At 43.4% G+C, this 26,701-nt stretch overlaps 1 long non-coding RNA gene across 1 annotated transcript; it reads right to left on the bottom strand.

Moving 5' to 3' along the window:
• Positions 1–1,199: 1,199 nt before the first annotated feature.
• Positions 1,200–15,498, bottom strand: LOC129051920 (uncharacterized). Its single transcript, XR_008516475.2, has 3 exons — positions 15,069–15,498; positions 2,367–5,510; positions 1,200–2,030 (listed from the first exon to the last, which is right to left on the bottom strand). It is a non-coding gene; the product is annotated as an uncharacterized LOC129051920 (long non-coding RNA).
• Between the last annotated feature and the right edge of the window lie 11,203 nt (positions 15,499–26,701).

The raw sequence follows: 26,701 nt of genomic DNA, 5'->3' as shown, positions 1-26,701 counted from the left end.
GATGGTAACAATATACTATTTGGTACATAGTGGAATAACATTTCTACTCGTCCCATTGCCAGTGGCTTTAAACTGCAAATAAGTTGAAGAATATTGTTCCCATAGGTTAAATTTTTTTTCTTTTTGAAATTAATTATTAGTATTTGTGGGTATATAGTATGTGTATATATTTATGCCTTATATGGCATATTTTGATTCAGGCCTACAATATGTAGTAATTACATTAGGGTAAATAAGGTATCCATCACCTGTAGCATTTATCCTTTGAATTACAGTGTAATTATATATTTTTAATTATTTTTAAATGTACAATTAAATTGTTATTGACTACAGGTTTATTTTTATGGTCATAATAAAAATTATACAGAAAAATAAGTAAAATACGGCCAGGTGCAGTGGCTCACGCCTGTAATGCCAGCACTTTGGGAGGCCAAGGCAGGTGGATTGTCTGAGATCACGAGTTCGAGACCATCCTGGCAAACATGGTGAAACCCTGTCTGAGGCAGCGCTCCTTTCGCGGGGGCACTCGCTGTGGATGAATAAAGTACACTGACACACATTCTGCTCTGCCAGTCCAGCTGAGGGTCCGAGCCGCTTACAGGCTCCAAGGTGAGTTCTGTAAACAGTTGCAACTTGGCCCTGATCAGATAGTGAGGCTTGCATTTATTCAGTAAGACTAATTAACAAAAGTTGTGAGTAAACACCACTAGAGGGTAAAATTAAAGGCCAGCTTCCCAGGCCTAAAGCAAACACCATTTGTGGGTAATAAACTGCGGACCCCCAAGTAGGAGGCAGTAAAGTACCCTCAGCAGGACAAAAGTTAGTCTTAAGCCCATATAACTAAACAGGTTAGTAAGATAAACTTCCCACATTCCTTTGTACTTGCACCCTAATCTTCCTGGCTCCTGCAAAGAGACCCTGGCTGCCTTCAGCCAAGCAATCAAGCTCTGCAAACTCTCCGGCCTTTTAAGAGAGCTTTTGACTATTACTCTTTTTAATATTTTTTCCCACCAGCCTGATTGAACCCCAACACCCATCTCTACTAAAAATACAAAAATTAGCCAGACCTGGTGGTGCACACCTGGAGGCTGAGGCAGGAGAGAATCGCTTGAACCCCGGAGGTGGAGGTTGCAATGAGCTGAGATCACACCGCTGCACTCCAACCTGGGCAACAGAGAGCAAGACTCTATTTCAAAAAAAAAGAAATAGAAATAGAATCCATGTATTTCTGAATCCTGAAAAATTATTAGTAAATCTTTTATATAGTTTTCTTTGAACATCTGGTCTGTCTGCAAACATATAGACCTTTTTTTTTTTTTTTTTTTTTTTTGAGATGGAGTCTTGCTCTGTCCCCAGGCTGGAGTGCAGTGGCGTGATCTCAGCTCCCGGGATGGAGTGATTCTCCTGCCTCAGCCTCCCAAATAGCTGGGACTACAGGCATGTGCTACCATGCTTAGCTAATTTTTGTGTTTTTAGTAGGGATGGGCTTTCACCATGTTGGCAAGGATGGTCTCGATCTCTTGACCTCATGATCCGCCCGCCTGGGCCTCCCAAAGTGCTGGGATTACTTATATGAAACAAAATTTTAAATAAAAAATAACATTTGATTACAACTATAGGTGAGACTATTAGTGTGAGGTCATATTTTTACTTATATTGACAAAATAACCATTCTGTATATTGGATATTGACTTATATTGACAAAATAGCCACAACAATATTCTGATTTAGAATAATACTCCTTTTCTGCTGTATATTTGCAAGCTTTTGATCAAATATTACGGGAGCTCAATAGAAATCAAGATGAATATTTTACCACAAGCATTACTGATGCCTATGCTTGTTTTTCTTACAATCCATTAGCTTTTTATGACGCATTTATACTTTTTCAGTTTGTTGTTTATTACTGAGAAGTGGCTGTCTTGCCAGAAAACTGCTGTTCTCAGCTGTATCCACAATGAGTAATAGTGAGTGGAAGTGCAGTGGATGAAAGCAAATGTGTCTTCTCTGTATCTTTTTTCATCCATTGGCTGAAAAACAGGAGGATGCAGAAGATGAAAGAAAATACAATCCCTGAAAGATCATGAAGAAGCTCTCTTAATCAGACAAAAAACCCCATAGGGGATTTTTTTTTTTCATTATTGCACTCTCTGCTTCTATGAGTTTAAATTTGTTTTACACTTTACATAGAAATAAACCTAGGCTTACATAGAAAGAAACCTAGGCTTTTGGCCGGGCATGGTAGCTTAAGCCTGTAATTCCAGCACTTTGAGAGGCCAAGGCAGGTGGATCACCTGAGTTTGGGAGTTGGAGATCAGCCTTACCAACATGGAGAAACCCCATGTCTACTAAAAATACAAAATTACCTGGGCATGGTGGTGCGTGCCTGTAATCCCAGCTACTCGGGAGGCTGAGACATGAGAATCACTTGAACCTGGGAGGCGGAGGTTGCTGTTAGCCAAGACTGCGCCACTGCACTCCAGCTTGGGTGACAGAATGAGACTCCATCTCAAACAAAACAAACACAAATGAAAGGGAAGGAAGTGGATTACTGATAATAACTAAGGTATGGAATCATCCTGAGTGTTCATCAGTAGGTGAATGGAGAAAGAAAATGTGGTGCATGTACACAATGAAATGCTATTCAGCCCTTAAAAATAAAGTCTTGTTATTTGCAACAACATTCATGAATCTGAAAGGTATCATGCTAAGTAAACCCAGCACAGAAAAAAACAAAAAAAAAATCCTTTTTTTTTTTTTTTTTTTGAGATGGAGTTTCACTCTTGTTGCCCAGGCTGGAGTGCAGTGGCATCATCTCGGCTCGCTGCAACCTCCACCTCCCGGGTTTAAGCGATTTTCCTGCTTCAGCCTCCCTAGTACCTGGGATTAGAGGCACATGCCACCATGCCCAGCTAATTTTAATATTTTTAGTAGAGATGGAGTTTCACCATGTTGGCCAGGGTGGTCTGGAACTCCTGACCTCAAGTGATCCACCCACCTCAGCCTCTCAAAGTGCTGGGTTACAGGCGTGAGCCACCACACCCAGCCAGAGGCCTAGGTTTCTTGTTAGAAGATAGACTGTGATACTGAAAGCAAATATAATGGTACATGTTACCTGGCTGCATTTCAAACAGGTGATAGTAACACTACACTGAAGCACCAAAGGTGATTCTTGTTGGCCAGGCCAGAGCTCCTTGTGAAAAAAGTTAGGCCCACTGGTATGTCTGAAGCGTCCTAGCTGGGTGGACAGAACCCCATGAGCTGTTTTGATTAGACTGAATTTAAAACACCTTGGTGCCCAGTAATGAGGATATTTTCATATTTAGCATAACGTGATTTGGTGTGTGGCTTGGATTTGATAAATCTTCACTGAGCTAATGGCTGATTGGATTTACTTGGCCTGAATGGAAAATAAAAATCACCTCTGACCTCTGGTGGTCTTTTTTATACATATAGATATGATATCGGTGGCTAGATAAACATACACAGAAAGGCCAGGCGGTGGCTCACTCCTGTAATCCCAGCACTTTGGGAGGCCGAGGTGGGTGGATCACCTGTGGTCAGGAGTTTGAGACCAGCCTGGCCAGCTGTAGTGGCAGGTGCCTGTAATCCCAGCTACTCAGGAGGCCGAGGTAGGAGAATCGCTTGTACCCAGGAGGCAGAGGTTGCAGTGAGCTGAGATTGCACCATTGCACTCCAGCCTGGCCAACAAGAGTGAAACTCCATCTCAAACAAAAAAATAGAAAATGGGTAACATAGGTATGTCAATGTAATTCCCATTATTGCATATGTCCTGTAGAGAAGCCGCAGAATAAGTAGGTCAGAGGTCGCTTTCCTTCTCAACTTCTGCAGCCCAGATGAGTTTAATAAGCCACTTAGATCAGCTTAGATGGATACAAGTCAATCGACCCAAATGGCAAATGTGAATCACACAGGCATACAGTGAGAAAGGAAGCAGGGCCCTGAAATGCTAAGCTGGAACTAGAGTCTAGCATGGCTTTACCAAAAACATACTTCCCAGGCCATGCACCTGTATGTGAAGCTTTATTGATGTTTAAACATAACATTGTATGGCTGTGTTCCAGTCTGAGATGGTATGGATCCATATAGGTGAGAGTAAGTTTATATCTGCATCCTCAGTGTAGGCTGGGGAATTTAAAATGTTGATTAATATCTATTGTATACATAAATATCTACATAGGCAAAGTCATAAAATTCTATATGTTGTGTTTACCCATGTATAATCTAGATACAGATCTAGCATTTTTTTCATATGCATACAGAATAAAGATATAGGAGGTCAAAGGATAAATGGGTATTTGTACTTACAGCAATGTAAAGAAAAAGTCAATAAATGCAAAATCTTATTTGCCATTTAAATTTTGTCCACAAGAGTACACAAATGGAGGTATGCTCTGACCTGCATCTTGCTGCATTTAATGTTTTTTTTCCCTTTTTTCTTTTTTTGAGATGGAGTTTCGCTCTTCTTGCCCAAGCTGGAGTGCAATGGCATGCGATCTCAGCTCACCGCAAGCTCCACCTCCCAGGTTCAAGCAATTCTCCTGCCTCAGCCTCCCGAGTAGCTGGTATTACAGGCATGTGCCACCACACCCAGCTAATTTTGTATTTTTTAGTAGAGACGGGGTTTCTCCATGTTGGTCAGGCTGGTCTCGACCTCCTGACCTCAAGTGATCCGCCCGCCTCGTCCTCCCACAGTGCTGGGATTACAGGCATGAGCCACCATGCCTGGCCAATTCTGCAGGTTTGAAAGGGATCCATGGATTGGCTTCATTCACAGCTAATGCTGACCCTACTTGCCCTAGATCACTTATAGCAGCACTCAACTAGACAGAGCGCCACAGCACACAGTTCCTTAAACCCATACTCTTCTCACAACATAAATGCTTTTGGTCCAAAATAAAAACCACCAATCACTATCCTAAAACATGGCATACTCTGCTGCTCCTTTAAACTTTACAGAGGCTGGAGAAGGCAGCTCATGTCTGAGTAAGTCTGCATTTGGAAAACAACATGCATACATGCATTAATGTGATGTTTATGGAGCATGCTCTGTGTGCTCAGAAGCACGCTACAGAGCACTGTGCTGGGAAGATGACATGATATGAATTTATCCTCATAACACCCTGGGAGGTGGGTACTAACTGTCCCATAATTCCCTGGATTTATATGAAAAGCCTAGCATTTACATTTCTTCTTGTTCTCACTTTTTTTTTTTTTTTTTTTTTTTTAATGCATGGAACAGGCCAGGCACAGTGGCTCATGCCTGTAATTCCAGCACTTTGGAGGGCCGAGGCAGGCAGATCATCTGAGGTCAGGAGTTCAGGCAAATCAGGGGGCCCGTGAAAGGCAACTGAGCAGGGATCCATGGGAAAGACACCCTCAGAGGGACAAGATTCTCTCGTTACCTTTCAGTTTTGCTGATGCTTCAATTAAAGTCTCCTGGGAAACGTCTGCAGTAGGTTCTTCCTCTGTAGCTCTTCTTACCTTGCCTGCAAGACAAACTATCTTTAGTGTCTGCATGGGTTTCCACTTCTTGTCCGCACCTGAGGAATGGAAAGCAACGGCACAGTCCTTGCTCATGTTTTGGAGTGAAAGGAGCATTGAAGGTCATGTGAGCTTTGCCAAGGCTTCTCCTGGCCTCATGTCAGATACAGCTCCTAACTCCAAGCAGCCTACCATAGTATCCTCCTTTGTGTGTGTGTGTGATGGGGTTTCGCACTTGCTGCCCAGGCTGGAGTGCAATGACACAATCTCAGCTCACTGCAACCTCCGCCTCCCAGGTTCAAGTGATTCTTCTGCCTCAGCCTCTCGAGTAACTGGGATTACAGGCATGCGCCACTAAGGGAGGAGACCACTTGTCATATTGTCTTATGCCCAATTTCTGCTTCCAAGGAAAGAAGTAAAAACTAAAAGGCAGAAATGAAATCCACAGGCAGACAGCCCGGCGCCACACCCTGGGCCTGGTAGTTAAAAATCGAGCCCTGACCTAATCGGTTATGTTATCTATAGATTACAGACATTGTATAGAACAGCACTTTGAAAATCCCTGTCCTGTTCTGTTCTGTTCTAATTACTGGTGCATGCAGCCTTCAGTCACTTATGCCCTGCTTGCTCAATTGATCATGACCCTCTCATGCAGACCCCCTTAGAGTTGTAAGCCCTTAAGAGGGATAGGAATTGCTCACTCAGGGAGCTCGGTTTTTGAGATGTGAGTCTTGCCAATGCTCCCGGCCGAATAAAGCCCTTCCTTCTTTAACTCGGTGTCTGAGGGGTTTTGTCTGAGGCTCGTCCTGCTACATTTCTTGGTTCCCTGACCGGGGAAGCGAGGTGATCAATGGACGGTTGAGGCAGTCTGTTAGGCGGCTTAGGCCTGCCCTGTGGAGCATCCCTGTGGGGCACTCTGGCCAGCTTGAGCGATGCGGATCCTGAGAGCGCTCCCAGGTAAGCAAATTCCCTGGTGGAACGCCTCACCAGAGCAGCGTGTGGCAGGCCCCCACAGAGGATCAATGAATGCAATGGCTGAACACCGGGAAGGAACTGGCACTTGGAGTCTGGACATCTGAAACTTGGTAAGACTGGTCTTTGGAACTTGCCCACTCCATTTGAGTGGAAGCATGGCCTGATCACCCACGGCGTGCCTGTACCGGCACTTTGGTTTTTGTTTTTGACTTGACTTGGATTGCTTGATACTTTGGTTTTGACCTTGCTTGGATTTCTAGATACTCCGATTTTGGTATTGATTCTGGTTTGGTGTAAACTGTAAAAGTGTGTGTGTGCCCTTTTTACCCGTTCTTTGTTTTGTGCTGTGCGTGTGGTGTTAGCATGGTGTTTTGTCTTGAAGAAGCATGGGTCAGGCACAAAGTAAGCCTGCCCCAGTAGGAACTATGTTGAAAATTTTCAAGAAAGGATTTAAGGGAGATTATGGTGTTACTGTGATACCAGGAAAACTTAGAACTTTGTGTGAAATAGACTGGCCAGCATTGGAGGTGGGTTGGCCATCAGAAGGAAGCCTGGACAGGTCCCTTGTTTTCAAAGGTATGGCACAAGGTACCCTGTAAGCCAGGGCACCCAGACCAGTTCCTGTACATAGACACTTGGTTATAGCTGGTTTTAGACCCCCACCCCACAATGGTTGAGAGAACAGCAGCATAAGCAGCTAGCAGAGGCAAGGAAAGACCAGCAGAGAGAGAAAGAGGAAGAGACAGAGAGATAAAGAGGGAGTCAAGGAAAGAGAGAGGCAGAGAAAGAGAAAGAGACAGAGGCAAAAGGAAAGTCAAAGAGAAAAGACAGAAAATCAGAGAAAGAAAGAGAGAGATATACAAGTAGTTAAGAAAAAAAACAGTGTACCGTATTCCTTTAAAAGCCAGGGTAAGTTTAAAACCTATAATTGATAATTGAAGGTATTCTCTATAACCCTATAACACTCCAATACCACTTTGTTGTCAGTGTAAACAAGGGCGTATTCTGAAAGCACTGAGGCCACTGATAACCCGTAGCCTTACTGTCAAAAATCCTTAACCCAGTAACCCGCAGATGGCCCAGATGCATTCAATCTGTAGCAGCAACTGCTTTGCTAACAGAAGAAAGTAAAAAAATAACTTTTAGAGGAAACCTCATTGTGAGCACACCTCACCAGTTCAGAAGTATCCTAAGGAAAAAAAAAAAAAAAAGCGGGATTTAACATTAACCACTGAAAATTCCCTTAACCCAGAAGTTTTCCTAACAGGGCATCTAAATCTTAATTACCATACAAAGGTCCGACCAGACCTAGGAGGAACTCCCTTCAGGACAGGAGGATCGATGGTTCCTCCTAGGTAATTGAAGGAAAAAAAAAAAGCCATCTATACCAATTCTAAATTAATTTGGACAAAACAAGGTCTTATTAATAGCAAAGGATAATTAAAATCCCAAACTTACAAGGTTTTCAACAAAAGTAAAGTTTGCTAAAAGTTAACAGTGTAACATGTATTATAGTAACTTCTAATCTTGTGGCCTTAGACAGTCTATTCCACAGACATGAAGGAAGTTCGCTTTGGAAAAGAACGGTTAACATCTTCGGAAAAAAAAGGGAAAAAAAGGAGGGGCAGAATTTATGTAAAAAGAGTGTTATATGGTAAATTCTTGTCCTGAAATAAATTAACTGGTTGTTTAAAGAAAGAAATGTTTGTAATAAGTCAGAAAGTTGAGGCATGTCAAAGAATTGTCTGCAAAAGTCATGAAAGAGAAAAATGTTATAAAAAAAGAATTTATGCAAGAAATGTTGTATAATTTAAAAGTAGCTAGGCCTCCTGAATGTAAAACTATTGAAAAAAACAGTTTCTGTGCAAGGTGTATAAGGAAAGTAAAATATACCTTTGGTAAAAAGGATTATAAGGAGGCATAAGAATGTAAATTTTTACCTACATTAAAAGGTTAAAAAAATTATTGTTTTGAAGGTTTAAGCAAGTTTTTAAATGTTAATTGTAAAGAAAATTCTGTGTGTAAACATATTAGCTAAAGTTAAAGAGGTATCATCCAGTTTTTTTGTGAACTGGACATTAAAATAAAAACACAACAGGTTTTTCTTAAAGCACTAACCTGCTCTTTAACAAAAATTATAAAAGGTTAAAAAGAGTCTATAAAAATCTTACCTTATGGTCTGACATTAAAAATTGGATAAATATGTCTACAAGGTTTTATTAAAATTAAGTTTCACATTAATAACACACTAATCTGGTATAAAAATCATACAAGAAGCATTATTAAATATAAAATGGTGTTTGGCTTTCTTTGGTCTAAAAACTAATAAAAGCAGGTGCTAAAAGAAATTTCTCAGTAGAAAGGCACCAAAGACTATAAAGTCCACTGCTGATGTCCCCACATTTAAAACAAAAGGTCAGTTTCTTAGAAATTATATACTTGGTTTATCTTCCACTTTCCTTTACCTCAAAACTAAAAGTCTTTTAGCATATGTACCACCCCTAGAATTTCCAGTAAACCAGCACCACCCTAAAGATCACGTTCTCATCAAAAGGTGAAAAGAAAGGAAACTCGAGCCAGCCTAGGAAGGACCCTGCCTTGTGCTGCTAACCACCAAGACTGCTGTTCGTACAACGGAAAAAGGATGGACTCATCACAACTGAGTCAAGAAAGCGCCACCCCCTCCAGAGTCATGGGCCATAGTCCCAGGGGAAAACCCTACCAAACTAAAGCTAAGAAAACTTTTAACTCTTTCAAAATCTATTCTATTACTTTTTCTTCTTTGCTCGCTCTATTGCTGACCATCTAGTTAGTAACATAACCAAGTCAATTTTGCCTCAAACTATTGCATTTAATGCTTGCCTTGTTATACCCTGTGGGGACTCACCAAGTGAAAGACAGCTCTCCACTTCAGAAAAGTACCTCTGTCCCTCCTGACTCTCCTCAGACCGGGCATTAGTAAATTAGGACCATTTAATCTGGGGAAATTTTGATAAAGACCCCAGTGTCAACCAGGAGTCTTGCTCCCCAGTGTAGAGCTTTTATGCCGTAGTTGGTCCAACATTCTGTGGACCACTAAAGAGCAAGGATGGACTGCCCCAACCGGTTTTTGTAATTCCCTAAAATCATGCATTCATTTCACTAGAGGATCATATAAGTTAAAGACTTAAAACAAACTTTGGCAGTTAAGACAGGATACCAAGATGCAAATGCCTGGTTGGAATGGATCAAATATTCCATCCCACGTTAAACAAAAGCAATTGTTATGCTTGTGCACATGGCAGGCCAGAGGCCCAGACTGTCCCCTTTCCACTAAGGTGCTCCTCCAATCTACCAGGCATGGGCTGCATGGTAGCTCTTTTTCAGGATTCTACAGCCTGGAGTAATAAGTCGTGCCAAGCTCTCTCTGCTATATCCCAAAGTCCGGCACCCTGCGGGTCAGCCCTCGAGGGCCATCCAGCCTCCGTCTCCCAACACTAAGTTCACTTTGTGTCTCTCACGATAGGGAGGAAACTTAGTGTTCCTTGGAGACCTGAAGGGATGCAGTGAGCTTAAGAATTTTCAAGAGCTTATCAATCAGCCCTTGTTCATCCCCGAGCAGATGTGTGGTGATATTGTGGTGGACCTTTACTGGGCATTCTGCCAAATAACTGGAGTGGCACTTTAGTCCAATTGGCTATCCCTTTTACCCTGGCATTTCATCAACCAGAGGGAAGAAAAATAAGACATCGTAAAGCGAGAGAAGCCCCTTATGGGTCTTTCGACTCTCACGTCTATTTAGACGCAACTGGAGTCCCACGGGGAATACCAGATCAATTTAAAGCTTGAAATCAAATAGCTGCAGGATTTGAGTCAATATTTTGGTGGGTGACAGTTAATAAAAATGTAAATTGGATAAACTACATCTATTACAACCAACAGCAACGAGCTTTTCATGAGTTAAAAAAAAAACTCATGTCGGCCCTAGCCCTGGGGCTACCTGACCTGACAAAACCCTTTACACTCTATGTGTCAGAAAGAGAAAAAATGGCAGTTGGAGTTTTAACCAGACTGTGGGCCTCCTAAGTACCTGGGATTACAGGCGCCCGCCACCATGCTCAGCTAATTTTTTTGTATTTTTAGTAGAGATGAGGGTTTCCCCATGTTGGCCAGGCTGGTCTCGAACTCCTGACCTCAGGTGATCTACCTGCCTCGGCCTCCCAAGGTGTTGGGATTACAGGCATGAGCCACCATGCCCGGCTAAACTTAACTTGAATTATTTCTTGTAGCTGCCTATTTTAAAGAAAAACAGAAATGAAGCTCAACCAATCAGAAGTAGCCAACAACCTTATATAACTAGGGACTTTTCAACAAGGTAAACAAACAAAAAACCAAGAAGAAACAAGTTTGTAACTACCACTAATCAAATAATTTGTTTCTACATTTTTCCAATAAATAGTTGCCTCTTACACTGTCAGTGAAACCTAAACCTCTTTTAGACTGGTGTCCTATAATTAATCAATTGCTATTACTCAAATAAACTCTTTACAATTTTATTGTGTCTCAGATTACTTTTTAGAGGAATAAAATAAACTAGGAATCCATATTACACAAAGGTTTACAGAACATGAGAAAAGGCATACGACATTCATAAAATATATGAATGTAGACATAAGCAAATAGAAAAATTACATGTTCTTAGACAGAAAAACTCAATATACTATCAATATAAATTGTCCTTAAGGTAGTTTATAAATTAAATTTTGTTCTAATATAGATACCATTAGATATTGGAGGTAGGCATTTTACTATAAAACAGCATATAGGCTGGGTGCAGTGGCTCACACCTGTAATCCCAGCACTTTGGGAGGCTGAGGTGGGTGGATCACCTCAGGTCAGGAGTTCGAGACCAGGCTGGCCAACATGGTGAAACCCCGTCTCTATGAAAATACAAAAATTAGCCAGACATGATGGCAGGTGCCTGTAATCCCAGCTATTCGGGAGGCTGAGGCAGGAGAATTGCTTGAACCTGTGAGGTGGAGGTTGCAGTGAGCCAAGATGGTGCCACCACATTCCAGCCTGGGTGACAGAGCAAGACTGTGTCTCAAAAATAAATAAATACATACATACATACGTACATAAAATAAAACAGCATATAGATGAAAAGACAAGAAAAGCCAAGAAAACTCTGGGAAAACAAAAAAAAAAACACAGATATTATTGGCCAGCCCTGTGAAAAATCTTGATTAAAAAAGCTAATAGATCAGCTGGGCGTGGTGGCTCACGCCTGTAATCCCAGCAGTTTGGGAGGCCGAGGTGGGCAGATCACGAGGTCAGGAGATCGAGACCAGCCTGGCTAACACGGTGAAACCCCATCTCTACTAAAAATACAAAAAAAATTAGCTGGGTGTGGTGATGGGCACCTGTAGTCCCAGCTACTTGGGAGGCTGAGGCAGGAGAATGGCGCAAACCTGGGAGACGGAGCTTGCAGTGAGCTGAGATTGTGCCACTGCACTCCAGCCTGAGTGACAGAGCAAGACTCTGTCTAAAAATAAACAATAAATAAAAGCTAATAGATAATTGGAACTAAAAATTCAGAAATAGACTAAAGTGCCTAAGAAAGTGTCTTAGTCCATCCAGGCTGCTGTAACAAAATACCTTAGGCTGGGTAATGTAAAAACAACAGAAATTTATTGCTCACAATTCTGGAGGCTGGAAAGTGCTAGATCAAGGCACCAACAAATTTGGTGTTTGGTGACAGCCCTGATCCTCATATATGATACCTTCTTGGTGTATCCTCACATGGCAAAAGACAAGGACACTCCCTTCAATCTTATTAAAAAGGGCACTTATTCCATTCAGGAAGATGACGCTCTCTTGGCTTAGTCACTTCCCGAAAGGTCGCATGCCTAATACTATCCACATATGAATTTGGAGGGGGACACAAATATTTAGACCACATCAAAAATTTAATAAACAAGAAAAACTATGTGGAGGATGGCATCATTAATACTTGACATGTGAAAAAATTGATGTTCCTATCACAAAGGAAAGAAATGACATTCTTCATGTTCTTCATGACATAGAACAAAATAAAGGTCCAATGAAAGATAAATCTATACAAAAAAATGAATCAGTGTTGATAAGGTGAATTCTACAGGTTGTATCAGGATTTCTGAGGTTTCTGGGGATGGGCAAGGCCCCAGAGTTTCCTCCCGTGATATTTTCCCTGAAGTTGCTCATGCTCTTATTCAATTTGAAAGTGAATAAAGGCCAGGCATGGTGGCTCATGCCTGTAATCTCAGCACTTTGGGAGGCCAAGGCGGGTGGATCACGAGGTCAGGAGTTCAAGACCAGCCTGGCCAACATCATGAAACCCTGTCTCTACTAAAAATTAGCTGGGCATGGTGGCACGCATCTGTAATCCCAGCTACTCGGGAGGCTGAGGCAGGAGAATCGCTTGAATCTGGGAGGCAGAGGTTGCAGTGAGCCGAGATTGCGCCACTGGACTCCAGCCTGGGAGACAAACCAAGATTCTGTCTCAAAAAAAAGAAAATAGTGGATAAAAATGTTTTTTCCTGTTCCAATATGTAAGAAATTCAAAATAAACAGGCCTATGTATGCATGATTCTCAATCAGTCAGCAGTGCACTGTTAAGGAAGAGCAAAGAATCTCACATCCACAGAAGTACAATGTTCTGTCAGATAAAGATGTCTCCCTGTGCCAGAACCACATATTTTTACACATGATCAGAGGCTTTCATGGGCAAGCATTGCTCTGCAGCCCTACCACAGACTTAACCCTGTGAATCTGACTTAGAAGGTCACTGATGAACACATGCCCTAGTGTTCTGATCTACATGAATCCTCTCTTAATGGTCCCTTCCAGGGATCTGGGATCTTTCCTGAATTCATCTGCCACATACAGATAGACTCAAAAATTTAGACAGAAGCTGTGATCCTCACTGGCACATCTGCCCTGTCCTATCAGCTTCTCTAGAAGTACACTGCTCTAATTGCTCCTGAGTGACCCCATCTAAGGGTATCTCTCTGTGCCAACATAATTGATTTCATAAACCGGAAAGAGAAATAAGCAAGAGTCTAGCTATGCTGGGGCTGTCTAAGATTCCCTTACCTATGTCTCTAATTTACCCAAATATTGACCAAAAAGATTAATGGTGGTAGGAAAATGGAAGGAGGAGCCCCAGTTCACAGAAGGAGAAAATGTAATCAATGCTGCCTAGCGTCCAGCTTAAGCTTACCCATGGGGGACTGAGTCTCTTCAGAAAAAAGCGATGGTTCTCCATTGTATTAGTCTGTTCTCATGCTGCTAATAAAGACATACCCAAGACTGGGTAATTTATAAAGGAAAGAGGTTTAATTGACTCACAATTCCACATGGCTGTAGGTCAGGGCGGGGTTCACAATCATGGAGGAAGGCAAGGATGAGCGAAGTCATGTCTTACACGGTGGCAGGCAAGAGAGCATGTGCAGGGGAACTGCCCTTTATAAAACCATCAGATTTCGTGAGACATAATCACTATCACGAGAACAGCATGGGAAAGACTCACTCCCATGATTCAATTACTTCCCACCGGGTCCCTCTCACAACACATGGGAATTATGGGAGCTACAATTCAAGATGAGATTTGGGTGGGGATACAGCCAAACCATATCATTCATCATCTGAAGGAACTGTGGTCTCAGACAGCTGGGCACTGAGAGTGCACGCTGCCGCCTAGAATTCCACACCTCAAAGGATTCTTAAGGTTAATGTGGGGAGCCAAAATGAGGAGATGAATTCACAGCCTGTGCCTTACCTTCTGGTCTAACTAGAACTACTTTTGTCCTGGCCCAACAAGATTCCCAGATTCTTTTCTGGGTTGCACCAGAGGTAATTCAGAAAGACAAAAAGTTATTAATGCCCCTCCACTCCCCATAGCTCCTGAGGTCTAAGTTGTTCATTCCTTGGGTTTTAGGTTGTTGTTCTCCCTCTGCCTCCACAGAATCAGTGTGTCCCATTCCAGTACCTATGATTTCACCTGTATTCTTGTCACCTCCTCTTTCTCCTAGACATTTTATCTAACAGAGCCAGGTGAAACAGAGACAAAGATATTTACATAAAACTTAACCAGAACTAAGTTGGAGTTCCATAACCCCCATTGGGCTGAGATGGCACTCAGGCTGGCCTAAGATTGTGGTTATGGAACAGAAAGACACATTTTGCCCAGGAATGATCAGTGTGGAATCTCAAATTTGGGAAATAGATCCTTAGAGCGCCCAATCGTTTCATCCTTCTCTTGGAGGCAATCAGGAAGAGATAATCCCCTTTTGGAGAAAACCATGTCTAATCAACAGATTACCTAACCAACATGTGTGGAAAAGGAGGTAAAATCTGACAGTTGACCCATTTTAGTAGATTTGGTAATAAATGCCACAAAGTCAGAGTTCAAGTGGTCTCAAAAGCCTAAAAGGTGACACAGATTCGTTTCAAGGGACACAAGGTGTCACTGGGTGTGCCGACATCCCAGAGGGTGAGAACCATGGCAACTTTGGGCAGGCTGGGAAAGGATTCCGGACTCTTGCAGTTCTGTGAGAAATCAAACTTACCGCAATTTTGGAAGTCAGGAAGCCAGCACGTTGGGGGATGCGGTATCACAATTACTTGGTGAGACAAGCTGCCCTGGTAGCTTGTCCTCTCCCATCAGGTAGGAGAGGTTAAAGAACAGGCAGGCTCCCCCTCTGCATGGCGGAACTGCTCTGGAGGCATGGAGGAGCGAGGCTGAAGGTTGGGGCCTTCGCCCACCATGCCGGGAGCTGAAATTTCTTGTTACCGGCGAGTTATCGCAGGGCTGCAAGACTACAATCCCAGGGTGCACAGGGATCAGGGACTGTGCGCATCACTGGGGGAAGGGGCAGAGCTGCGCGCGCCTGGCTGAGCATGCTAGGACATGTAATCTCATGGCCAGTCCCAGCCCTTCAGCCACAAGGCTGCAGGACTACAATCCCAGCCTGTACCAGGCTCGGGGACGGTTCGCAACCCCAGTGGAAGGGGCAGGGCGGTGCGCGCCGCGCCTGGTATGCTGGGAGTTGTAGTCTTTATTGCTCTCAGCCCATGGATAGGTAGCTTCAGAACTACAATCCCAGTATGCATCGGGGTGGTGCGTAGCCCTGGAGGAAGAGGCAGACACTTAACTGTGTCTAAAGCACTGCTGGCCGCCCAGTCGCCAGGGAGAGTGAATACAGCTAGGGACGTGAAAGGCAGGTCTCGGCTGGGCATTGAGGAGGGTATTAAGCTAGGAAGTATGCCTTACCTTTGTCTAAATCGGGCGGGTCATCCTCCCCTCATTGGCCTTGTGCAGCGCGGATTCCTCTCTCACCCGCACCCAGGGGTCTTCCCAGAGCATTGCGTCGTCTCCAGCCCAGGGAGCTGTCTTCTTTCCTAAACTGCTATAGAAACTGTACTGATGTCTAAGACAATGTACTTTGTGCCGCAGGCCTCTGCCTTCCCTAGCCAGAGCGCGAGCTCAGCCGCTTTTGAGAGAAATCTGCCACCTGGCCCACCTGTGCACAACTTCAGAGCTTTGCAGGGGGTGACAAGGGCTGTGGCTTCAGGGAAATGTCACGCGCACTGGCACCTTTTTCGCGAATGTGAAAATTGAGACATCAAGAAGGTTAATTATTGGGTTGCCCAGGATCTGCGAAGAGCGAAGAAGAAAACCCCATTTCCCAGGCCTGTGTCTTGTGAGCCATTTTTTATCAACCCACTTAAGTGGACAAGCTCCAAAACACAACATGAAGCTGATGATAATTTAGGCAATTTACGTTTGAAATCATCGGCCTCATCTCAAGGCAGTGTCTCAGAGACACAGGTGGGACCTGATCCCTCAGGAACAGATAGCGTTCCAGCTTTGTGGGATTGACTTTTGAGATATGGAGCACTTCGGGGTCATTTGAAACCCGTCAGGTTTCACATCTCTGCTTTGGATGGAAAGCCCATCACCCACAGCTGTCAGAGATGTTCCTTAACTCTCACCCACAGCTGTGGCTACATCAGGACCAATCTTTTCAGACAGCTGCCGTGGGACTGCTGAGAGCAACCACACACCAAACAGCAGTGCATCTGAACACAAGTCCCAAGACACTCCTCTCTATTAATCCTCATTTTGAGAAGATGGATATGGTTACGTTACAACATCCCCATGCAACACTTGTGGGTGAGGGTAATCAGACACCCTCACCTAAAGAGGGCACAGGAAGGAGGAGGATGAAAACAGAGATAGGGAAGGGATGTGTGCTCATCTGTTGAATTTTTCTATCTAGATAATGGAAACATCTAGGAGCACTTCTGCTTCCATGTAACCTCTTAATAATTGATGTCCCTAAAATTCTGTGTTCTCAGGGACAGTTCCTTTGGTTCCCAGACGGTACCAGCTTTCATGTTGTTACATCTAATATGTAAAAACCTGGATGTTAATCTCCAAGACATTGTTCACGTCACACATTCCAGTATGTTTCATTTGTGATTTCTGAATGTAGGACAATATCAAAGAACTGAAAACCTGATCATAAAAATTGGACCCTATTACTGCACTTAGTGAATAATTTACCCCTTAGGGTTAATTACACCTGAGTTCATCAGCACCTGTGTAAAGAAAGAAAAAAAATTGTGGCATCTGCCAGGCGCGGTGGCTCAAGCCTGTAATCCCAGCACTTTGGGAGGTCGAGGCAGGTAGATCACCTGAGGTCAGGAGTTCGACACCAGCCTGGTCAACATGGCGAAACCCCATCTCCACTAAAAATACAAAAATTTGCCGGTCGTGCTGGCAGGCGCTATAATCCCAACTGCTCGGGAGGCTGAGGCAGGAGAATCGCTTGAACCGGGGGGGCGGAGGTTGCAGTGAGTCTAGGTCGAGCCACTTCATTCCAGCCTGGGCGAAAGGGCGAAACTCCTTCTCAAAAAACAAAACAAAACAAAACCATGTAGCACCTATGCATGTGGCAAGATGAGGAAGTATAGGGAGACCACAGCACATTTCTAGGACTCTTGTTTTAAATAGTGCCTGTGGGGAAAGTCTGTGTGATCCAGAGCACACATCCCTTCCCTATCTCTGTTTTCATCCTCCTCCTTCCTGTGCCCTCTTTAGGTGAGGGTGTCTGATTACCCTCACCCACAAGTGTTGCATGGGGATGTTGTAACGTAACCATATCCATCTTCTCAAAATGAGGATTAATAGAGAGGAATGTCTTGGGACTTGTGTTCAGATGCACTGCTGTTTGGTGTGTGGTTGCTCTCAGCAGTCCCACGGCAGCTGTCTGAAAAGATTGGTCCTGATGTAGCCACAGCTGGTGTTCACAGGGCTGGGTGCTTCTTGTGGTTTGGTGTCTTTTGCTTAGATTTTGTGGCTCTGACCCTCTTCTGCTTATCCATTCCTGGTAGTATCTGCGAGGTTGCCTCGTTTGTTCCACTTGTTTCCTGGAAGCTTGTTGTGTAACTGTATTTCCCAGGATCTTTGGGATTCTATTCTCACTAGACCAGTCACTGTCCACTGGCCCTATACTTATCTTGCTGGAGCCCCCATGTTCATCCTCTCCAGTGGAGCTGGGAAGAATTCTAGTTACTTCTAAATCTTCTAATTCTGATGCTGTTGGGCCATTTATGAAGCTGGGAATCTTGTCTTTGGGCTCATAGACATTATTCCAAAGGTTGCAGTGAGCCGAGATCACACCATTGCACTCCAGCCTGGGGTACAAGAGCGAGACTTCGTCTCAAAAAAAAAAATACAATAAAAAAAAAATAATAAAATTATGATTTCAGTTTCTTTCTAGTGTAGGGCAATTCAAAAATATCACTTTTTTAATTGGGTAATTGTGATAATTTATGTTTTGAGTGATTAAATCATTTCATCTAAGCTGTTAAATTTTATGTGTATAGAGTGATTCATATTGAAGTCCCAACCCTCACTGGGACTGGGTATGGAGAGGGAGATTTTTAAGAGGTAATTAAGGTTAAATGAGGTCATCAGAGTGAGGCCATAATCCAGTATGACTATCATCATGATAAAAGAGATAGAGGCCAGGCACTGTGGCTCACGCCTGTAATTGCAGCACTTTGGGAGGCCAAGGCAGGTGGATCACTTGAGGCCAGGAGTTCGAGACCAGCCTGGCCAACATGGCAAAACCCTGGCTCTACTAAAGATAAAACATTTGCTGGGCATGGTGGCGCACACCTGTAATCCCACACCTGTATTCAGGTCACTGAGGCAAGAGAATCGCTTTAACCCAGGAGGCGGAGGTTGCAGTGAGCCGAGATTGTGCCACTGCACTCCAGCCTGGGAGATAGAGCACGACTCTGTCTCAATAAATAAATAAATGAATAAATAAATAAATAAATAAAGGAGAAGGGACAGAGAAACACTAGAATGGGCCAGTTAGAAGAAAAAGGCCTGCCGGGCGCTGTGGCTTACGCCTGTAATCTCAGCACTTTGGGAGGCCGAGGCGGGTGGATCACGAGGTCAGGAGTTTAAGACCAGCCTGGCCAAGATGGTGGAACCCCGTCTCTACTAAAAATACAAAAAAATTAGCCGGGAGCAGTGGCAGGCGCCTATAATCCCAATTACTCAGGAGCCTGAGGCAGGAGAATCTCTTGAACTCGGGTGCAGAGGTTGCAGTGAGCCGAGATCGTGCCACTGCACTCCAGCCTCAGTGACAGAGTGCGACGCCATCTCAAAAAAAAAAAAGAAAAGAAAAAAAGAAAAGGGCCACGTGAGGATACAGAGGAAGGTGGCGCCATATGCAGAGGGCTCAGGAGAAACGAACTGTCCTGGGACTTTGATCTTAGACTTCCAGCCTCCAGAACTGTGAGATGATTTCTTTTAACTCACCCAGACTCTGGTATTTTCTTATGGCAGCCCTAGAAGACTAATACACTTTATTATGCTTTTTATGTCTGCAGGGTCTGTAATGATATCCTTTGTTTCTTTTTTTTTTTTTTTGAGATGGAGTCTCGCTTTGTAGCCAGACTGGAGTGCAGTGGCCTGACCTTGGCTCACTGTAATCTCCACCTCCTGGGTTCAAGCAATTCTCCTGCCTCAGCCTCCCGAGTAGCTGGGACTACAGGAGCCCACCACCATGCCTGGCTAATTTTTATTTTTTGTACTTTTGGTAGAGACAGGGTTTCACCATATTGGCCAGGCTGGTCTCGAACTCCTGACCTTGTGATCCACCTGACTTGGCCTCCCAAAGTACTAGGATTACAGGCGTGAGCCACCGCGCCTGGCCGATATCCCTTGTTTCATTCCTGACATGGTAATTTGTGTCTTGTCCTTTCTCCCACTTAGTCTTGCTTGAGGTTTGTCTATTTAATTGATCTTTTCAAAAAAAATCAGCTGTCTGTTTTATTGGTTTTTCTCTATTACTTTTTGAGTCTCAACTTTATTTCTCTTCCTATCTTTATTATTTCCTTCTTAATACTTCTTTTGTTTGGGTTTAGTTTATTAAGTTTGACCTTTTCCCAGGTTATTGATGTGGAAAATTAGATTATTTGGAGACTAGTTTTTTCTTTTTTTTCTTTTTTTTTTTTTTTTTGAGACAGAGTCTCGCTCTGTCGCCCAGGCTGGGGTGCAGTGGCACAATCTCGGCTCACTGCAAGCTCCGCCTCCCAGGTGCACGCCATTCTCCTGTCTCAGCCTCCTGAGTAGCTGGGACTACAGGCGCCCGCCACCACGCCCGGCTAATTTTTTGTATTTTTAGTAGACACAGGGTTTCACCATGTTAGCCAGAATGGTCTCGATCTCCTGACCTCGTGATCCGCCCGCCTTGGCCTCCCAAAGTACTGGGATTACAGGCTTGAACCACCGCGCCCGACCAGTCTTTTCTAATATATGAGTTTAGTGCCATCAATTTCTTCAGTACACTGCTTTAGTTGTGTCTTATAAATTTTGATCCATTGTCTTTTCATCATCTTTGTGGTCAATGTATTTTTTGTTTTCCCAGAGACTTCCCCTTCAAGCTTTGCAAGAGTTGGAGATGTTTGCATTCTCTTCATATTATTGATTTCTAGTCTGACTCCATTATGATCAGAGAACACACTCCCTGTAATCTGATTTTTAAAATTTGTTGAAATTTGTTTCATGGCCTAGGAGATGGTCTATCTTACTATATGTTCCATGAGTCCTTGAAGAGAATGCATATGCTGCTGCCATTGACTAGCTGCTGCCGTTGACTAAATTACTCTACAAATGTCAACCAGATTCTGTTGATGGGTGATGGTGTTGAACTGTTGTCTTTTTTTTAGATTTGCTGCTGAAATTTTCTCTGTTCTATTGTTTAGAGAAAAATGTCAATATCTCCAACGATAATTGTGTGTTTGTCTTATTGTCTATTTCTCCTCTGTTTCTTCCAGCTTTTGTTTCACATTTTTCATGTCTGTTGATTTGTGCCTACACATTTAGGACTGCTGGGTCTTCTGGATGGATTAAGCTTTTTATCATTATGTAATTTCTCTCCATGTCTCAGTTTTTTTCTCTGAAATCTACTTTATCTGATATTATTGTAACTACTCATGCTTTCCTTGATTACTTGTATCTTTTTCCAGCTTCTTATACTTTATTTATTTATTTTAAATTTATTTTTGATATGGAGTCTCACTCTGTTGCTGAGGCTGGAGTACAGTGGCGCGATCTTGGCTCACTGCAACCTCTGCCTCCCAAGTTCAAGCGATTTTCCTGCCTCAGCCTCCCAAGTAGCTGGGATTATATAGGCGCCAGCCACCACACCTGGCTAATTTCTGTATTTTTAGTAGAGCCAGGGTTTCACTATGTTGGCCAGGCTGGTCTTGAACTCCTGACCTCAAGTGATTCACCCACCTCGGCCTCCCAAAGTGCTGGGATTACAGGCGTGAGCCACCACGCCTGGCCCAGCTTCTTATACTTTAAATCTACCTTTTTATATTGGAAGTGAGTTTCTTCTAAAGAGAATATGCATGGTCATATTTATTAATCAATATTGTCAGGCCGGGAACAATGGCTCACGCCTGTAATCCCAGCACTTTGGGAGGCCGAGGCAGGCAGATCACGAGGTCAGGAGATCGAGACCATCTTGGCTAACACGGTGAAACCCCGTCTCTACTAAAAATACAAAAATTTAGCCGGGCACTGTGGCAGGCACCTGTAATCCCAGCTACTCAGGAGGCTGAGTAGCTACTCAGGAGAATGGCGTGAATCCGGGAGGTGGAGCTTGCAGTGAGCCGAGATAGCACCGCTGCAGTCTGGCCTGGGCGAAAGAGCAAGACTCCATCTCAAAAAAAAAAAAAAGAAGCTAAATATAACAACTTACTCTTCTCCTTCCAAGGGATATGTTGGCATGTTCCAAACCACTAGGACCCTATAAATCTCACAGAGATAGAAGGCTTCTGAAATTTTGTTGGATTAATGTCCTATATCCGGACATAAATTTCATACCAATAAGTCTGGAGTGAGCTTCTCCTACCAATAAGTCTAGTGAGTTTCTTGCTCACTGTATTCAATGAGCATAATACCATCAATGTAAAGAACCAGTGTAATAGTTTGTGGAAGGAAAAGGTGACCAAGATCCCAGCAAACTAAGCTATAACATAAGGCTGAAGAGTTGATATATCACTGTTATTGACTGAAATGTTCCTCTAAAATTTATATGTTGAAGCCCTAACCCTCAATGTGACTGTAATTGGAGATAGGACTTTACGGAGGTAATTAAGATTCAATGAGAGCCTGGTGCGGTGGCTCACGCCTGTAATCCCAGCACTTTGGGAGGCTGAGGCGGGTGGATCACCTGAGGTCAGGAGTTTGAGACCAGCCTGGCCAATATAGTGAAACCCCATCAGTACGAAAAATACAAAAAATTAGCCAGGCCTGGTGGCAGGCGCCTGTAATCCCAGCCACTAGGGAGGCTGAGGCAGGAGAATCGCTTGAACCCAGGAAGTGGAGGTTGCAATGAGCCGAGATTGTGCCGTTGCACTCCAGCCTGGGCAACAAGAGCGAGACTGTGTCTCAAAACAAAACAAAACAAACAAACAAAAAAGGTTAAATGAGGTTATAAGGCTAGGGTTCTATGTAAAAAAAAAAAAAAAAAAAAAAAGTCATTATAAGAAGAGAAAGAGACATTAGAGATCTCCCTTACCACAAAAGCACAGAGGAAAGTCCGTGGAAGGACATAGAGAAGGTGGTCACTTACAACCCAAGGAGAGAGATCTCACCAGACGCCAGTTCCGATGATCTTGATTGTAACTTCTACCTTCTGCAACTGAGAAGAAAATATATTGATTAAGTCACTCAGTCGGCATGCTGTTACAGAAGCCCAAGCCAATTACTAGTGTGTGAGGTAGGACAGTGAAAGTGTGTTTCTGTCTTTGCCACCTGAAAGCAAACTGCTTCTGGTGGTATTTATTAACAATGATAGAGAAAAAAAAAGTATTAGGCAGATGAATAGCTGTACACTAGGTACCAGGGATGTGTATATTTGCTCAAGTAATAAAACAACATCTGGTACAACAGCTGCAATGGGAGTCTCCATATGATTTAAGCTTATGTTTATCCAGTATAATTCTCCAAGATCTCTTATGTTTATTCAGTGACTTACATAGGATGATATGAAAGCCAGGACCCATGACCCTTGGATCGTTTTTTTTTTGTTTTTTTTTTTTTGTTTTTTTTTTGAGATGGAGTCCAGCTCCATCACCCAGGCTGGAGTGCAGTGGCACGATCTCAGCTCGCTGCAACCTCTGCCTCCCGGGTTCAAGCGATTCACCTGCCTCAGCCTCCCGAGTAGCTGGGATTATAGGTGCGTGCCACCATGCCTGGCTAACTTTTTTTGTATTTTTAGTAGAGATGGGGTTTCACCATGTTGGTCTTGAACTCCTGACCTCGTGACCCACCCGCCTCGGCGGGCTCCCAAATCTGAACTCAGCACTCCCGAAGTGCTGAGATTACAGGCATGAGCCACCTCTCCCGGCCTACCCTTGGATCTTTTAAGACCCTCCTGGTGGCATCAGTCTCTGAAATCCCTGCACGAATGTGCTATTGCTTTCGGTTGACTTTTTCCTAGGAATAGGCTGTTCTGATGACTTCATCTTGACCTTTTTTTACCAAAATAGCTCTCGCTTCACTGGTCAGGGAACCAGTTTGGGATTCTACCAGTTGCTGAGTATGTCTAATCTAATTATGTATTCCAGAACGGGGAAGATAACTGAAGGGTGGTTTGAGAAACCCACCAGGCCAACTGGGAATTAGAATTGATTCAAAACTCTGTTGATCGCCTGACCTCCATAAGCTCCTACTCTGGTTAATGCACTGCAATGTCATTTCAGTTCTCCTGGAATTAGTATCAATTCAGAAACTGTATTCAGTAATTCCTCAAAGGTCTGATTATTTCTTTTTTCCCAATGCAAAGGTTCTCTAGTAAAAGGCCATAGTTTTCTTTGGGGAAAAGAGGGGGAAAAATTAACAGTATATATTTGTAATAGTATACTGGAGTTCTTCCTCATAGGGACCCAGCATCTCATTGATTCAAGGAGTTCTGGGTCTATAAACTAATTCGAGACTGGAAATTAATTGAGAAGCCAAGCGAGGCGTGGTGGCTCACACCTGTAATCCCAGCACTTTGGGAGGCCGAGGCGGATGGATCACGAGGTCAGGAGTTCGAGACCAGACTGACCAACATGGTGAAACCCCATCTCTACTAAAAAAAATACAAAAAGTAGCCGGCGTGGTGGCGCGCACCTGTAATCCCAGCTACTTGGGAGGCCAAAGCAGGAGAAGTGTTTGAACCCAGGAGGTAGAGGTTGCATTGAGCCGAGGTCGCACCACTGTACTCCAGCCTGGGTGACAGAGTGAGACTCCATCTCAAAAAAAAAAAAAAAAATTGAGAAGCCATAAATCTTTGGTTTTGTTTTTTGTTTCATAATTCGGGTTTGGCTTTGTTTGTTTGACTTGAACTTTTCTACTTATATAGATCAAGTAAGAACTTAGTAGTCTTCCTATCTATTCTAATTCTTTTTTTTTTTTTTTTTTTGAGACAGAGATTCGCTTTTATTGCCCAGGCTGGAGTGCAATGGCACGATCTCGGCTCCGTGCAATCTCAGCTCACCGCAACCTCCGCCTTCCGGGTTCAAGTGATTCTCCTGCCTCAGCCTCCCAAGTAGCTGGGATTACAGGCATGCGCCACCACACCCAGCTAATTTTGTATTTTTAGTAGAGATGGGGTTTCTCCATGTTGGTCAGGCTGGTCTCAAACTCCTGAACTCAGATGATCCCCCTGCCTCGGCCTCCCAAAGTCTTGGGATTGCAGGCATGTGCCACTGCGCCCTCTATTCTAATTCTAGGAAGCCCATGAGTCAAACTATTCTTATTGCTTGCTTTGCCTTTGCAGTCTGTTAAATAACCATTCCCACCATTTTTTTCACAGCTGCAGTTAGTTGAGTGCTGCCACTTAAATCCTGCAGTCCCGAGATCCGGTTATAACCAATGCATTTAGATTTTTCATTTCGGTGGCAACAATCTTCATCGTAAGTTCTGTCCTACAGAGAAGTGTGGTGATCAAGCTCTTCGGAGATACTGGGACTCCTCTCACAAATGTATGTCTCACAGTTATGATGAATGGTGTATCTCCTGGATCTTCCTCAGTTGAGGATGTTTTAAATGAAAAATACACTTTATCATTCAAATCTTTCAAAGCTTTTGAATCACTTTATAGCAAACCAATGAAGATCCAGCATTTCATTCTTTCATTTCTTTTTTTTTTGAGACAGAGTTTCACTCTTGTTGCCCAGGCTGGTGTGCAATGGTGCAATCTCGGCTCACCGAAACCTCCGCCTCCCGGGTTCAAGTGATTCTCCTGCCTCAGCCTCCTGAGTAGCTGGGATTACAGACATGCTCCACTACACCCAGCTAATTTTGTATTTTTAGTAGATAAGGGGTTTCTCCATGTTGGCCAGGCTGGTCTTGAACTCCCAACCTGAGGTGATCCTCCCACCTCGGCCTCCCAAAGTGCTGGGATTACAGGTGTGAGCCACCACACCTGGCCCTCATTTTAACTTTTTAATATCCAATGTTTTCCGAATGAATACCTCCACTGTAAAAGTAGGCATCCTGCAAGCCTGGGAATTTAATTTTTGTTGTAATTCAGCCAGTTATGGGATGAGATGCTGTGATTTATTTTCAGCATTTTGAACCCTGAAGCTGCAGGAGTTAAGGATCTTCTTCAGGGCTACATATAAATTTTTAGGATATTAATGCAGTACTTGTATTAAAAACTTTGAATCCCTGACTTAATCTTTTTCTTTACCCAGTTTGTCCAGCAACATCAGAAGCAAATATCAAATCTCATTATACTCGTTAGTCTGACAGAAAGGTTTGGAAATATTGTATACAAAATCACCCAGATACTTGCACCTTTTAAGTGTTTGATTAGCAGTATCTAATGGTGATATCTTGTGTATTTCTACTACCAGATTACGCCAAAAACTATTCAAGTACATTTTACTATTTAAAATAAAATCAAGGCTGGGCATGGTGGCTCACGCCTGTAATCCCAACACTTTGGGAGGCCGAGGTGGGCAGATCACCTGAGGTCGGGAGTTCAAGACCAACCTGACCAACATGGTCTCTACTAAAAAAAAAGACAAAAATTAGCCAGGTGTGGTGGCACACGCCTGTAGTCCCAGCTACTCAGGAGGCTAAGGCAGGATAATTGCTTGAACCCAGGAGGCAGAGGTTGTAGTGAGCTGTGATGGCACCACTGCACTGCAGCCTGGGTGAAAGAGCAAGACTCTGTCTCAAAAAATAAATTATTTAGGTTCTTTATTTGATCAAAAGACTAAAGTAGAAAAAATATGTAATCACTTTAGTATGTCCTTGAATAAAATATGTGATGATTAAGAATACCAAATAGGATAATAGAAACTTCTGGCTGGGCATGGTGGCACATGACTGCAGTTCCAGCTACTTAGGAGGCTGAGGTGAGAGAATCGCTTGAGCCCAGGAGTTTGAGGCTGCAGTGAGCCATGATTCCACCTGTGACTAGCCACTGCACTCCAGCCTGAGAAACATCTGAGATCATGTTTCGGAAAGAAAGAAGGGAGGGAGGGAGGGAGGGAAGGGAAAAGGCAAAAATAAAGTTCTTATTAAGCAAAGATATTTGTACAAACATCATAATCAACAGCAAACATCAGAAGTGTTTCAATAAAGAAAAGTCTAAGACAAGGGCCG

The sequence above is a fragment of the Pongo abelii genome, chromosome 20 (genome assembly GCF_028885655.2).
Source record: "Pongo abelii isolate AG06213 chromosome 20, NHGRI_mPonAbe1-v2.0_pri, whole genome shotgun sequence".
In the NCBI taxonomy this organism is placed as follows: domain Eukaryota; kingdom Metazoa; phylum Chordata; class Mammalia; order Primates; family Hominidae; genus Pongo; species Pongo abelii.
The sequence above is the reverse complement of the archived record's forward strand: the minus strand, read 5'-3'. Positions and strand labels throughout refer to the sequence as shown.